Source organism: Ammospiza nelsoni, chromosome 1 (assembly GCF_027579445.1).
Source record: "Ammospiza nelsoni isolate bAmmNel1 chromosome 1, bAmmNel1.pri, whole genome shotgun sequence".
Classification (NCBI taxonomy): domain Eukaryota; kingdom Metazoa; phylum Chordata; class Aves; order Passeriformes; family Passerellidae; genus Ammospiza; species Ammospiza nelsoni.
In genome coordinates this window covers 112,694,401-112,711,110 of record NC_080633.1, presented here as the reverse complement: position 1 = coordinate 112,711,110, position 16,710 = coordinate 112,694,401, and positions in this window count along the sequence as shown.

Below are 16,710 nucleotides of genomic sequence, written 5' to 3'. Positions count from 1 at the left end.
TGTGTGTCCTGAAACAGAAATCTGAAACACATTTTTAAATAGAAGTATATACGGCTATGGCAATTTGTTTTGGTACCCATTTCTTTGTTGTGGTAAAGCAAAAAATTAAAAGTGCTAGCTTCAAATTCTGATGGACTAAATGTCCCTTTTGCAATGATGCCTACATATTACAATTATGTGTATTCAAGACAAAAATTTTTTTTGGCTCATCAGTATTATTACAGAACCAAGTAATCACCTTTTTTTCTTGCAAGACACAGTTTCAGAGAAAAGCTTCTAGTTGCCTAATGGCTAACAAGTGTTTAAATCAGATATTAAAGCTTCCTACATAAAACTGGAACATAAAATTTCTTTATGAAAGTAATACTGTTAGCATAAATCAAATTTAGGTTTAGACACACAAGGATAAAGAGATTTTTAGAGCACCCACATACAATATTTAGGTCAACATATTAAAATGTATTTGATTACAGCAACAGTAAATTTAAATAATTCCCATAGCAGCAACAGCAACAGCAGCAGCAGATGTTTTCAACCAGAGGAAAAGCAAATACTCTCAACTGATGTTCAAATAGTGAATACAAGATCAAGGTAATTCTCAGGAATATACAAACCTGTTTGAGCACCTGCATAAACACTTGTAAGGTTCAATTCAATTATAGTTTCTTTCCGAACTGGGGGCAAGGTTTTGTGCTTATATTGCTAACTGCACTTGATAGTCACGCAAAATATCTTGAAAATTAGATTATTTAGAAAAACTCCATTCCAGTAACTGCTTAAAAAGGGTGCTATATAAAATGAACACATGCAAAAACAGCAGTTCATAGGGTTTTAATTTAATGAGACTTATAAGAGCACTTGTATTTTATTGTCTCTATATCATCAGTTCAACAGTTCAAATAGAAGGCAAAGGTAGAGTTTAAAATTAAAATATAAAGCTTGGCAATAAACAAAACTTGATCCGGTATGTTTATTTCTTTAAACACTGACCCCTCAAATAATATAGTAGTCTTTTACCAGTCCAGATCAGCACTGGCAAAGCTAAATTTAGGCTCCAAGAATTTGATCATGAAATGATTGTTTAGAGCTACCTTGTTACTGAATCCTTCTTTTTTTTTTTCCCTTAGTAAATGTTTCATTTTGACAACACTTTCTTTTTTGACAGCATTTAACTTACTAGTTCTCATAAGGGGAAAAAAGTGAAGTATCTTCCCTGCTTTGGGTGATGATAGATTCAAGAAGATTGCTGCTGCCAAGGATAGTTCTGGAATATAAAGCAAATAACTTAAGATTTGGTTATTTGTAAGCAGACACTACAAGGGAACATTAGCATGTGAAAATTTGTATAAAGCAGAAACCACTTTAACTAACTGTATCCTACATCACATCAAGTCCTGTTTGCCTGTGAAAAGAGAGACATAGGCAGATAACGAGAAAGAGAAGTGTCCATTTTCCACCTTAAGGTCTAAGGGTTTTGGCTTTCATGACACAAAACTACATGGATGGGTTAAGATAAATTTAAGGTAAATTCAGTTCCTAATAGCTGATACTCCAGTGCTCCCAAAGCTCATTCAGGGAGCTCAGCATTTCTTCCCTACACTTCATTACAATGCCTGAGTACTCTGCAAAAACAATTTCTCATTCATTTATAGAATGAGATTTTATTGACATTACTTTTATTTAATCTTCAACAGTACTTTAATTGTGCTTTTCAGTTGCAAAGGTAGACTGCAAGAAAGCAGGAACAGAACACTAGAAAATCTTCAGGAGACCTCTAATTCGGCAAATCAGTGACCAGCATGTATTTTTAGATGTGTGGTTTTAAGTATTCAGGACTGAAAATGTGCACCTATGATTTATGGCTCTCTCAGAAGAGGTCTATCTGAAATTAGGGTAAATAATGTCCTGGAAAAATGTGAAATACTTTGTGATAGGACTTAAATTCAGCCAAAGCCTTGAGATGAACATGCCTGCTATTTTTCTTAAAGGAGAATATGTCAAAAGGAACGCAAGATAGAAAAGCTTTCTGAGCACAGCAAGTTTCTGATCAATTGGCAGATCAAAATAAAATGCTTTGAGAACACATACATCCCTCACAGCCAGTGTGACCTTGCAGGGTACTCCAGACTTAATCTCTGTCCAGCAAATACCAGTGGCATTTGGTGTTGCAGGAGGAAATAACATCCCCACAGTGTCCATAGGAAGCATCTGTCTTCTCTAATCTCTGAATCATGACTGAGTGTTCTCCATTCCCATCTACAGTTTCCCTTCTTTGTCCTCTCTTGCTTCTTCCTACCCAGCAGACTAGGTGTTCACACAGAATCACTCTGACATGCATTTTGCCATGGCTAATTCCTTCACCTGTGGAGGAATTATGCTGAACATAAACCAAATAATAGTGGTTGCTTCTGGAGAGAAGATTCCTAATAAAGGCTCCTGGTCATTACACACATGATTGGCTAGATGAATGAAGACATGCATAGTATCACAGTATATTTAAATTTCCTTTAATTCAGTAATTTCATAGCTCAGTAATGATGCCACTGAGTTAAAATAAGCCAACAGTTCTATTTAATCCTCTAAAGCTTTTACTTGTGTGTGGCAGTGAGAGGTTCCTTTTCAGAAAGCCTGAAGAATATTGTACTGTGATTGTGTAAATACAGGGCGTCATAGAGCAAAATTACACCTTAATTAAGAGATTATTATTGTCTCAGATGTTTCCAAAGTTTCCAAAAGAGAGTAACAAGCATACACAGTTGATAACAAATAGTTTAAATACTTGCTTGGTGCTTTAATTTAAGAGTTCACTGAGGGGAAGAGGGATTTTAAAGCATCTATGGAACATCCCCAAACCCCAAACGCTTCAAAGGAGATGGTCTTCACAACTTACAAGAGTCAGTTAATTTCTTTACATATTTCTAATATATGTGTCTGTAATTTTAGGTTCTGCATGAATTACAAAGCTTTGGCTGAATCTGAGAATGTGATTTTCTGTTCTTTTTTTTTTTTTAATTCCCATGCAGTGCTCTACAAGCAATTTTTTTATATTCTAATAAATGTTGTGAAATTAAAGCCTGTGGAAAATCAACTTCTTTCAGTTCATTTATGTATAATAATTACTTTTAGCTTCATCTGATTGTAGCAGCCTCTGACAAAGAATAGTTGGTGGAGACATTCAGATTTAGAGATTTCATTCAGGACTTTATAGAATACTGAACCCTGGAGTCTGGGTTAGAAGTCTGAAGCAAAATTTAAAAATTAGTCAGATTTGTTTTAAAAATAGGTTTCATTATCTCTAATGTGAGTACCCACAGCTTCTTACCTGAGACGGCAAATTGTGGTGATAAAAAAACAGTCATTTAATTAAAAACTTAGTTTGAAACTAGCTTAAAATAAATCAGTTTTTTTTTTCTTTTTCTATCAGTAAAGACTCTAATTCCAATTAACTTTAGAAAGAAAACCCATCACAATAGCAACTTTTGAATAAATCATAAGGTCTGATCCTGCACATCTTGCTCTGTGAAATTGTCAGGAGTAGCTGTGTGAGTCCTAATAATTTTTGGGACTGGGCTTCCTTATACAAGGGAGAAAAAAAATCAAATCCTATTTCTAGGAGCAGAAGTGCATCACCTTTCTTTAGGAAAAAAAAACCCCACATTTTATCAATCTTCAGATTTAAAAATTTCCATGAAATGATGAGCTATTTCTGGCTTTACATCCTGAACACAAGAAAGCCACTGATCAAGGATGGACCCATTTGGTTTCTTCTTAAACCAGATTTTTGTCTAAGTAATAAAGGGAAGAGGTGTTTTAGAAAGGCATTTGTTTCTCATTAGGAACAACATAACACTTTTGGAAGTTTCTAAAACCAGAAAATTAATGAAAGGGGAAGTAGGAAGGCTGAAATAAAGTTAACTGCTGTTATTGAAGTGTTTTTATTTTTTTTAATCTTTTGAGTAGTCATTTGAAAGGGAAATTGGAGAAAGGATGAAAGAGAAGTCAAGTTACGTTTTTCTAGTCTAAAGTATAATTTTTTGTCAGAACAAGATGAGTTAAGTAATGATAGAAAATGTTAATATTACAGCTGAGAATCCTAACCAGTAAAAACTTGAGGAGAATGAATTTTCACAAAAATAAAAAGCAAAAATATATTTCATCCAAAATTTTACTAAAATAAATGTTTTAGCATCTTTTGGACATATAGGGATAGCATGAATTCCACGTTACTTCATGTAGTTTTTTGTATGAAAGCTTTCATACAATTTTCATGTAGTCCTAAAAAATCTAGCTTAAAAATATCTTTACTATCAATTATAAAAAAAGATCAGTTTAAAAATACACTGATCCCAAGTATTTGGCATGAGGTCTAAAGCATATTTAATCCTCTTCAGTCTCTTCAAAGATGATAACAAAGGCTGGGAATGTTACTTTTCATAGACACAGCACAGGTCTGCACATCTTCAGAGGTTTTGGGGTACAGCTTCACTCTCTTTTTTAGAGGCAAAAGTAGCTTCAGATCTAAAACAAGTTAACATGGCCAAGTATCAGTCAAATTCATAATCACTGGAAGTTTAGTCAAGTCAAAACAGATTTTTTAAGGCAAATTAGAATTTTGAGATAGTCAAGAATTTAATCTCAGGATGCATGGTAGAAATACGCATTCAGAAAATTAGAGTATTCTAATAAAACACTGCCATATTCAAACCAACTACAAATATTTCAAATAAAAAATACAACTTTTTACTGCCTAAAGAAATGTAACCAAGAGGCAACAGCAGTACTCTAGCCTGCATAAACAAGTTAATGTGATTTGTACTTGGGATCTGGTACAGACATGGTCCATGCCTACACTAACACCAAGCCACATCCTGGAAGCCAGCTGTTCTGCCACTTTTGTAACTCTTTAATTCTTGAGTAAATGATGATGTAGCCCTGAGGAGCTGCTTCACAGTTTAAGAGCAGTTGATATGCTTCCATATTCACTGAGTTTAAACAATTTTTGTTTTCTCATCTTAAAAAGAGAACTATGCAAATAGCAATCATTATTGTTACTGTCCACAGTTAACCCTCTTTTCCTGGAGGCAGCTGGATTGCATTAACCAGAAATGTGGAAGTTGATTGTCTCCTCAGTTTCCTCCCTGTCAGGGCAGTTTCCCCCACTTTACTCCCAATGCCACCTCTAATTATTTCATAGGCAAGCAAGCCATTCATTTCCAGCAGAAATCTGTGAATTAGTAAAAAGGTTTGTATTTCTTTTGTCTCATTAAATAAATTATTTTCTTTTGTTGCCCATTTTAATTGAACTAACTTCTCTTCCTAGTCTTGAAATCTTCCAAATACATCAATATTGCTGTCTTTTTTTACCATTTATTGAAATAAGAACTATTATCCCATATTCATTTGTCTCTTTCAATTAACGGGCTTTCTGCCTATTAAATCTTTCAAGAGACACAGTCCTTTTAGCTCTCTTTCCTTAGTCAAATTTATAGAAACATATCTAAAAAAAAGAGAAAAATTTTACCGCAAGTGTATGCAGAATATTTATCATTAATTTTGAAAATATGACCTCTCCGAATACTCAAACTATGACCATGGGATTTTACTTGAAAGTGAGTTCAAAGTATAAAAATTAAGTTTCCTCTTATTTCATAATTGTGGTGCATGTGAGTTCTGATGCTGTGCCCATATGTGTCCATATGTGCCCAGTGCACACTTAACTCCTTGAGGGGTTTGGGACTTCCCCAGTGAGTCACATGCACAAGTGAGATAATAAATCAGCTTGGAGCAATGGACCAACGTGAAAACTGACTGACCCATCATCATTAAACATTTAATTGATGTTCACAGCAGCCCTGCCATTGATAGTTTTGAATGGTTGCATGTATTGCCCCACAGCACCTTCCCCTGTGTCTGGCCCAATTTGTTCTCCTAGATGTGCCCATTAACATCCATGGTGGGAGTGTCCCAAAGCGTCGAAGTGTCGGACTGTACATGGATAAGACATTTGTAAAAATCAACAGAAACTGCCCCAGCAGAAATGGCCACAGTCCTTAAGAGGATCTTTGTGGGTAGCTACGATGGATCCATAGCAATGAGTTGTACATGCACTGGGATGGTCACATAGCATCATGGCCAGCTGACTTGCAAGAACAGAACAAAATGTCAATTTGAGAAGTCTCTCCAGATTGACCTGAGTGCTGCACCGTGAGGACCCCCTTGACGGAACCACTTATCATCACTGCACAGAATCAGTCATTCTGATTTAGAGATCTAGAACTCCATGCAAGTTTTACCTTATTCCAAGATTCCAGTAAATTATTATTTTTTGCTTTTAAAAAACACTTTGTCCAAACGTCTCTGCAACAAGGCCAGATTTGAAAGACAATATAGTATAGAAATAAATAGAATTGCATTTCCTACTTTTCCCAGGTGTTCTTTCAGCTCTATTACCCCGAATGGCAGATTTCTTTGCTAGAAGGCACCTTTCTGCCCTTTCCCAGTGTATCTTTCTAATTCCTCTTGCAGGCGAGGTTTCATGGAATGTAATATTTTCAGGCTGCAGCAGAATATGCATGGAGTATGGAAACAGTTCTGCAGCAATTACAGTTAATTTAAGTTAATTCTTAACTGTTTTATGATGGATTTTCCCTTCAGAAGGTTTTATCACGGGACTCCTAAGACTGGAGACAGTTGATTCTTGTGAAACAGCATGAGCTAACCCTCATGAGCAGTAGCAGCATGGAGTGAACTCCTGGTTTCATTGTGTCAAGACAGTGCAGAATTGCTTCAAATGCAGTTGCTCCTTTGCCCTGTAAAAGAGCAAGGTCTTCCCTCATGACACTAAGTAAGAGATGAACCTCCTAAACAGGCATGGATTTGTGACACTGATTAGCTTTCTCCCTTGGACAGGTGAAGTGTTTGCTCCCATGTCATATCTTTGTGTCCCCATGGCTCAATTCCCTTTTCTCACTTGATGCTGGACCATCACCTCTTTAGAAAGTTAACAGGAACACTGCTCTTTACTGTTTTCAACCCTTCTCTGAAGCTTCCAGGATACTCTGTGGCTCTTGTTTCACAAATCTCAACATCAGCAGCTCTGAGTTAGTACTTCTTAAACATTAGTGCTGGAGCATGTGCTAACCTGCCTGTTTCATGCCTCCTTAGATAAAATGCTTCACCAATTTTCCTTTGTTCAGTGATTAGAGAGACTAATGTTTTTCTCTTGAGAAAAAAGGTACATGGCAGGATATCTACTTACTCCTCTTTCAGTTGTTAATTAGAAAGGGGGGAATGCTTCCAGGGAAAACAAAGGTATCAATGCTTAGTGTTCAGGGCTTCTTTATCCTTGGAAAAAGTCTCATATGATTTCTCAGAGGATTTAGTTCAGTGTTGCTCCAAGTTCTCTTGATATGTCCCCTTTTTAACAAAAAAATGGGCATTTTCTCTCCAAACATTTTCCCTTTTATATTTCCTGTTTAATGAGGCCTCACAGGTATGTAATATATTTTCAGAATTACACTTCTCCTTTTTGCATAGCTGTGAAGTCCATATCTACTTCAAAGGGTTTTCTGAAAAAGCTGCCTACGATTTTCTAATTTTTTATGACAACTGTTCCTTGCAAATATCAAATGAATAGAGATTGCTTAATCCTTCTTCATTTGTTTTGTTACACTGCCATGGCATTTTAGTTTACTTGAAGCAGTTTTGCTAACTTCTTAGTTTCTTGTGCTGTCATCTGGTACTCACTGACAACCACTGAGGTCCAGAGAAGTCTGTTGCATTTAGTGTCCCTTAAAAAAAGTCCTCTTTGTTTAACACGAGTCTATGGCCTGACACACCACCACTGATGCAAGTCTGGTAAAATGCATTTCCCTAAAAATGCTTCAGCTTAAAAGATATTAATTTCCAAATTATTCTTGCTTTATCTCCACCATCAGTTCTGCCCACTATACCCTGTAGGAGAGACCTGTGTCTCACTCAGCACAACTTTGGGCAAAACATAGTGGAACCAATAGTAAGGGTATCACATTCCCTCTGCTGATACATAAATAACTGGAAGTAAGAAGACAGGGCATCTAAACCTATGCAAGTCAATGTTTGGCAAAGGTAATTCTTAGAACAATGTTCTTCAGTCTAAGTTTTAAAGTATCTTTTCCTGTCTGGATTACTATTTAATAAAGTGATGGAGAAATTATGATACAAACAAAATCTTCCTCTGTGCAGAAAGAGGTTTCCATCCTCTCCCACCTGATTTGGAATTGTCAAAAATGAAGAAATAGGAGTCACTTTGTAATCCTGTGTGAGCTGAACTGACATTTAAGAAAAGGGAAAACATTTTGTTTTTCTTGTACTAATACTTTGGGACTAGTTTTCTCCTTCAGATGTGCCTTAACTAATCTAATGTTTTATTCTTCACATTTTTCAGAAACGTGATTTTTTTATCGTTCTTTTGAATTTATTTTATACTTTGAAAAGTGGCTTTTACAAAATTGAGTATTGAGTTCTTAAAGATAACCCAGACATTGCATGTTAATTTTATGGAACTATGTGTGGTTAGTATGCTGAAAAAAGTCTGGGATAAAATTATCTCTCATCAAAGCAGAGGACTTTGCTGTCTCAAAAGTCATTTGATTTGCATAAAGAGTTCTCACCTAAAGTCTGAGGAAAACTCAGAATTATTTCTCACCTAAACCTGTTCATGAGCTCTTGGTTGAGATTTCAGCGAGAGCAGATTTCACTGCCATGCCTTCAAAAAGTTTAAGTGGTAGATGCAAAAATTAACTGCAATAAATTCTGATATAAAGTTGGCATAAATATCCCAGGAAAAAAACCCCACAGGAGTTCTAGAAAAATATTGATATATTGCCTCAAACCAGAACCATGGACATCAGATACATTGCTTATTTAGCCATGATTCCTATGCCATGAACCATGGTTGGGTTCAATGCTCTTTCAGGCTGGAATTCAGAAGTTTGACATGCAAATCACGCTCATTTAAAAGAACGAGTACATAAATAATAAGGAAATATGGACTTAGATAGACAGTTGTGTGTATATTTCCATCTATTGAAGGGCAATTAGAAATATAATTTATTTATATTATCATTGATAAATTATTTGTAAGCCATATATTGAGTGGAAATTTGAATATATTGGACAACCATCATCTCATCTGGGAGAATTTAGATGGCTGTCTGAAAATCACATTATCCAGCTCATCAAGACAAATGAGGGCATGACATTACTTCTGTCCCATACTCCTGCAAAGGTTGTAAAACATTTTTTGTCTTTAAAAAGCTATGTGGCATTTTCCACTGAAAACAAACATAAATAAGCAATTAAAACAAAATAATTCCAATTTTTTTTTTCTCTAGGCATATCACAAATATATTTCCTCCTTACTATCTATGCTGTCTGACTCGTGGCCTTAAGGAGCAGGCAGCAACTGTATTGTGCATAGCTCTGAGCACGTTTGTGGTACCTAGTGTATAGTAGAAAATGTGAAAGAGTGAGAGTGACCATAATCAGCTGCTGACAGAACACTTCTTGTCTGTTTATTTACTAAAATCATGTCTGGGTATCAATATTCCACATATCTACTTTTCTCCCTACTGGTCTATGCTGAAGAAGTAATTTGTAATTCAGCTGCACAGAAAAATAGCAAACAACATCCTTTTATCTAGGGCAAAATGTGCTTTAGAATCCTCTTAGGGTGAGAGATAGCTTGGCAATGGGAAGTTATTTAAATTGGTTGATGTTCTCACTTCCATTTATAACACCTGCAGAATTTGAAATTGGCATGTTGGCTCCTCAGGGATGTATTTTCATAAAAACTGGTCATGCCTGCAGCTTTTGTTAGCACACACACTCAGAAATCCATGTATGGAATTACAAGGGCTCAATAAACAAAATGGCCACTTCCACACTGCATTAATTCCAAAAGGAAAAGGAGAAGGCCTATACATAAAAAAAGATAAGAGTAATTATTGAGTATTATGTCACTAACAATAAATGCACATGAGTACACTATGTCAAATAGTGAATCCCAGGGACTGTCATTCTATATATTCATTTTACCTGTTGATTCTTTTTCCTATATGGAACACCATTTAAACCCAGCAGAAGAAACCCTTGGCCTCTAGACCCACCAATAAAAGTAACTCCCATTATAAAAGCCTTCCAGCCAAATTCACACCTTTGCAACTTGATTGATTTTTATTTTTGCTGAATTGTCCTAAATATGAGAACTGGACAAGAAGGAAGGGCACACCTGTCCCTGGTAAATGTAAGAGGAAATATATGCTCAAGAATAAACATATCTTTAAGAACAAAAATGTAAAGTTCAAAACCTGCTTTAAATGCATAATTTCACCAAGATGATTTGTCTTTCCTGAAATATATTTGGTACAGGGACAGCCTCTTCAGGGGGGCCCAGAAGTGAGGTTTCCATTACAGCTATTTTTGTGATCATAATCACAGTGTTTAATGGAAATAAGATTAAATCTTGAGGAAAGCAGAGAGGCTTTAGACACAGACTATTACCATCAGGAAAGAGAACTAAAAAACATCTTGGGCCAACAGAGCTGAGGTTAATTACTCTGGCACAGATAGCAGTTTTCCAAATTATGATCTTACAACTTAAAATCATTGCTGCTTCTGGAGATAGCAGTGCAGATTTTACTACAACGTTTGATGCATGTCTTAGCAGTCATGCATAATACTGGGACATGCATCCCTGGACTCACTGATTAATTTGAGTTACTGAGAGGTCATTTAATTTGTTGATGGATCCCTCAGCCACAAGGGATTAGATATGAAAGGAGGATGACATATGCATGGGCCTGCTTAATCAATCATTAAAAACCCAAAGCAATATGCCTCTGGTAAAAGAGCAGTCTCAACTGAGTTTGGATTCATGATTCTGTATCCAGGGGTATGTGAGGACCGTAATGCAGGCTAGGTAACTTCACCCACACAATTATTTTTTTATACCACTTTGTCAGTAAAAGAAAAGACAAATTTTGTATATTTTCAGCTGGCTTGATAGAAGTTATTGTGAAAGTTGCCATTAACTCTGGTGCTTAAAAGATGAACCACATGGGAAATTGAACAACGTAAAATTTTGTTTCAGTCTGAAGCTCAGCTCCAATTAAATAATATTTTAATGATTGCATAAGCATTACAATGAATATAAAATTACTGGGTCTAATATTACTGATATATTGTCACAGACATCTTTTGTGAAAAATCCTTTCTTTAGGATTTTTCCCTCTTCTGGGAAGCTGAGGCCCCAGAGAAAGAATGTAAACAATGGTTATCTGCTGCTGTGGAATGCAACAGGTGCACCTGTGATTGGCCCATGTTCCATGTTTACAATTAAGGGCCAATCAGGGGCCAAGCTCTCTCTGAGACAGAATCAGAGAGAGCTCCTTTGTTTATTCATTCCTATTCTATTCTTAGCTTAGCAGCTTCTGAGAATTTTCTCTCTATTCCTATTAGTATAGTTATAATGTAATATATATCATAAAATAATAAATCAGCCTTCTGATCATGGAGTCAAGATTCTCGCCTCTCTTCACCCTGCAAACCTTGCAAGCCCAGTAACAATATATCTAAAAAAAATTAAAATATACAATGTATGAAAAATCCTAGATATAAGTTTATGTGTACACACAAAAACCATGAAAGTGCCTTTTTTGCAAAAATGTAGCAATCTGCCAGAAAAAAGAAGGCATCTGTATAAGAATATAGTATGTGCAAAAACAATTTTCCCGGCAGAAATGCAAACACCAATACACAGTGTCCTTGATGATAAACTTTTCTGGTAGAGGCCCTGACAAAGGCATCATTAATGGTACTTTTGTGGTTTGATATCCAGCACCAGCCTGGCAAAGTTCAAGAAGCATCTGGACAATATTCTCAGGAACATGGTGTAGCTCTTGGGGAGGGTGCTGTGCAGGGCTGGGAGTTGGAGTCAATGATCCTTGTGGGTACCTTCGAACTCATCTTATTCTGGGATTCTGTGATATGAGACTGAAGAAGGGGAGCTGCAAAATTAAATAGATTGCTCTATGAATCACTCATTTTATATGAAAGAAAAAATGCTAATGCAGTTTGAAGATTACACAGCCAAAAAAGGTAGTATATGCTAATAAGAATTTCTATGGAAATGCTGAACACTGTATTGATAATTACAGAGGGAGATGCTGTGGTTCAATAACTACAATCTATACTCTTTAAGGAGCAGTATAGAGTATTGTGTTGGTTTTGGCTGAGGTAGAGTTAACTTTCTGCACAGTGGCTGGTATGGGGCTTTGTTTTGGATTTGAGCTGAACACAGAGTTGATACAACAGAGATGTTTTTGTTATTGCTGAGCAGGGCTTGCAAAGAGTCAAGGCTTTTTCTGCTTCTCATGCTGCCAGGCTGGTGAGGAAAGTGGGTGTGTGTGGGAAGTGGGGAAGAGAGAGAGGACAAGTGACCCAAACCTAACAAAGAGATACTCCAGACCATATGGCATCATGCCCAGTATGTAATGCGGAGGGAAGAACAAGGAAGGGCTGGATGTTTGGAGTGAAGGCTTTTGTCTTCTCAAGTCACCATGACATGAGATGGGGTCCTGATCTCCTGGAGATGGCTGAACACCTGTCTGCCCATGGGAAGCAGTGAGTTAATTCCTTGTATCACTTTGCTTGTGCATAGCCTTAGCTTTCCCTATTAAACTGCCTTTATCCCAATCCATGAGTTTTCTACCTTTTACCCTTCCCGTTCTCTGCCCAAGCCTGCTGGTTGGGAGAGTTAGCAAGCAGCTGCATGGGGCCTGATTGCTGGCTGGGGTTAAACCATGACACACGTCTGTGTATAAAAATTCTAAATAATTTCCAGAAATACTGGGGTTTGCATTTAGTAAGATATAGCAATGATGCTTTATTTTATATTTATCTATTAATAAATAGATAGATGGATATGGATAAATATCTAGGTTTTTCAACAACATTTTAGCTGATATTGAAAGAAAAAAGCTTGTACCTACTGGTATTATGTTTAAAATCCAAGTTTTAGACCCCATCTGTTAGAAATCACTGATGTTATTCACTGCTACTCCCATTCCTGCCCAGACAGTCTTAGCTGGAAAGAGTATAATAGTTATAATGTGGGAAACAATCAATTGATAACAGTCACTTGAGTTTGCAGAGAATTGTAAAAAGAAGAAGTCTGAAGTCTGTTTTTATGCCCCCTTCTCTGTTCCTGTTTCTGCCTTCTCAAACATTTCTGACTTTCCATATCTTTAAATACTGACTGTAAGCCTGTCATTCTGTTGACTTTTTTAATGTACAATTCATGAATCAGCCCCTCATTGCCCCACCAATTGAGAACTCTTTGTGTTCTCATTTCATGTTTTGTAAGAAAGCAGGAATAATTAGACAATAATAAAGGAAATCTTGGCAAGTCTCAAAAGAAAATTCTCAGAAGAGAGATTTTGCTTATGTTTTTACTGCTCAAATTGTGCCTGCTCTTTGAGATGACCCAAAAACTGTGGTTCAATAAACACTGAAAGTACAAAGAATTCTCTCTCTCCTTCACTCCCATGCGCCTTCACACACATTAATGTAGGAGGCTCATAAAAGTCAAGCACCAGGGATGAGGGCCTTTATTTAGCCAAGGCATAATAATTTAATACAAGTGTAATGCACATAATGTGTTGACTTGCAAACGGAATAATCTAGACTCTTCAAATGCACACTTTCAATAAAACAGTAATTTAAGAACACTTTTTTAAACTAATGCATTCAGACAATGTATGCCTTCTCTATTACCTATTCATGAAGTTGCTTCTCCCTCATACACTTGAAATAAATGTTGAATTGACTTTCTAACTAATTATAGAACAGTGTTAAGCAAGTCACAGCACACTAACTTCAGCTGTGGTGTCCTGGGTGACTTATGTAAGACTAAAGGCACTTGGATTTCTTGGAAATAAGGATCTATTACTAAGACAAACTCCTCATCCTGTATTTGTAGAACACTCTTTCCGCAGACAGACATAAGCAGTGTTCTTTCTAGGTCACTCCTCCACATCAGGGAAATGGGAGTGAGGTTTATTAACTGAAATTTATTTTCAGCTGTGCAGTCTTTTCAATCCTGAAAAGACACCATAAAATTGTCCTTTATCTCTTCACACTGAAAGTGCAACCCTCTCATCAACTAAATGGATACCAAAATAGATGAAACCTTACTAAAAATATGTCCTTACCTACATTTTTCCATACACTGCATAGTCATTCTCCAGACTCAAATTATATAAGTAAAAATTAACTTCTGTTATTAAATTTGATTATTACTTACTAAAGCATATAAAAATAATGATATTCTATATAGTTGTGTTTCAGATATAAATTCTCAGGAGATAAAAGCTAATAACATCAATCTCTCAGCATTCATTTGCCCAAGAATCTTCAGCCAATTAGAGTTTCCAGTCCCTACAGCTAAAATGTTCATCAGGCTAAATAAATAAATAATAAATACTGACTGTTTTACTGTAAAATGATGAACAACGTCCACTGGTTCTGTGCCAAGATATTTGTCATGCTCTGTCAGGACCCCAGATAAATCTTCAGATTTGCTTTCTGATAATTTGCTGCAGCCAGTCAGGGTTTGGTTTATTCACCCTCCTTTCCTACTTTCAGCCTGCTTATTTGATAGCTCTGGTCTATTTAGAGATATCACTGTTACTGCTCTTTAGTGGAAGGAAGAGAGAATTTAGCCCCCATATACAATTTACTGCAGCATTTAATGTTGCTTTCTCAGAGATTAGTAAAATTTTTGCTCTTTCTGATTTGCAGGTAAATGTTAAATTCAGGTTATTCCTCACTCTACATCTTTTAGAAGTCATTGTTATGAGCAGTCAAAATGTTTTGACATATATTTTCTGTTCTTTCACTGAAATACTGCATGTTTTTTAAAAGTTATGTTTTCCCTGAAATTCACAACATTTTGAATTAAATGCACACATGGGGCATATCTCAAGGAGCTTTTGCTGGCTACAGCCCATCACCACGGGCCCCATAAAGGCTTCATCCACTTCATTGTAACATGTGCATAAAACTGAGGAGGCAGGGGTGAGGGAGGGACAGCACTACATTGCAACAAGGGAAGCAATTTCTGAGAAGATTAGCCCATAAAAGAGGTCTTGAACAAAATTCCCGTTAGCCACTGCAGGAACGTATCCTGTCAACACATTCCAGGGATGCTATTTTTCAGCCTAAAAGTCAAGGTTTTATTGAGGTAAAAGATTGTGCTGCAGTCCTGCCCCCAGTTTTACAGCCACATTGTGGTTTCTTTCAATCCATTTTCCTTTTTTAGAGTTGGCTCCGTATAAATGATACAAGGGTCTGCTTTCTCTGAGCTTCTAATATGGCCTAGATTATTTCTTGGACACAGGAAAACACTTGTGCATTGGCAGGGGGGAGGGAGGTGGGCAGGGAGAGGGTTGGCTGTTTTTCCTTTAACCAGAGGCAGAAAATATGTCCTAAAGATAGGCTGATCCATTCTAGGCTTAAAAGGACTGCTGACTGCCCTGGCTGTCCTTTCTCTCTCATTTTCCTCTTTCTACGTGGGTGCTAAAATGAAGTTTGTTCTTGTATTGTTTGTTTGTTTGTTTGTTTTTAATTAGTGCAGAGAAAACCAAGGATAGAGGAGAGAAGAGGAAAAAAACTCTGATGATAAAAATATAAAAAACTCTGTGAGCCTTTGAGTCATAATGATTCCTACATATAATTAGGGTTTTAGGTGGGAGTGAATGACTATCACTACCATCCACCTTGTGAACCTTTTTGTTGTTTTGGTCTTTTTTTACTTCAAATCCATCAACGATGAGTTTACATTTATTTATTACAAAAAGCACTTTTTCTTTCTGTGTATTTTTAAATGCCACAGATGCGTTAATGTCCAAAGGGAAGTGAAGGGACATCCATTTTCAGAATTAGTCATAAAGGCCTTGTATAATTTTATAATGCCAAGCAGTTGATGCCTTTCAAGATTAATAGCCAATGCTATGTTGTAAAAATGCAGAATAAAAGTCAATCCTTACATGAGAGAATTACAGCCTAAGCACATTTCTCTCAGAAGGTCTGAGCTGACTGGTTTAGTTACTGGAGCTCTATTTTAGTGGTGAGTAGGTGTTTAAGAAGTATTTCTATTATAAAGGTGCCCCCTCCAATTCACAGTACAGTGACAGACACACAGAAAAACAACTTCCTCGCGAGATACATTAAACAGTAAAAGCAAAAAATTAATTTAGGACAATAATTATAACACCAAGTAGAACTAGCAGTGGAAGTAACAATTTATTTGCAAAATGTATTTCTGTTTGTCAGTCTTTTGCAGCCACATTAGAAAGAAATACAAAGGAAGTAATACTTCATCAAGAAAAATATGTCTCTGGAAAGTACAAAATATGAAGGAGGAAGAAATTTTTGTTGCAGTGTTTTGTTTTGGTTTGTTTTTTTCACAAATTGATTTTGAATTTTGCAGACAGGCATTTCATTGTAACATAATGTGAAGGTATTAATACATAAAACATACAGTTACCTTGCCTCTTACAGGCAATACTCCACTCAATTTGTTACTGCCGTGGAGATATTGTATAGCCAGTAACACATCCCGTCAGTGTGATGCTGCGGTGGTTCCAGATTTCATCTGAACTTAAATGT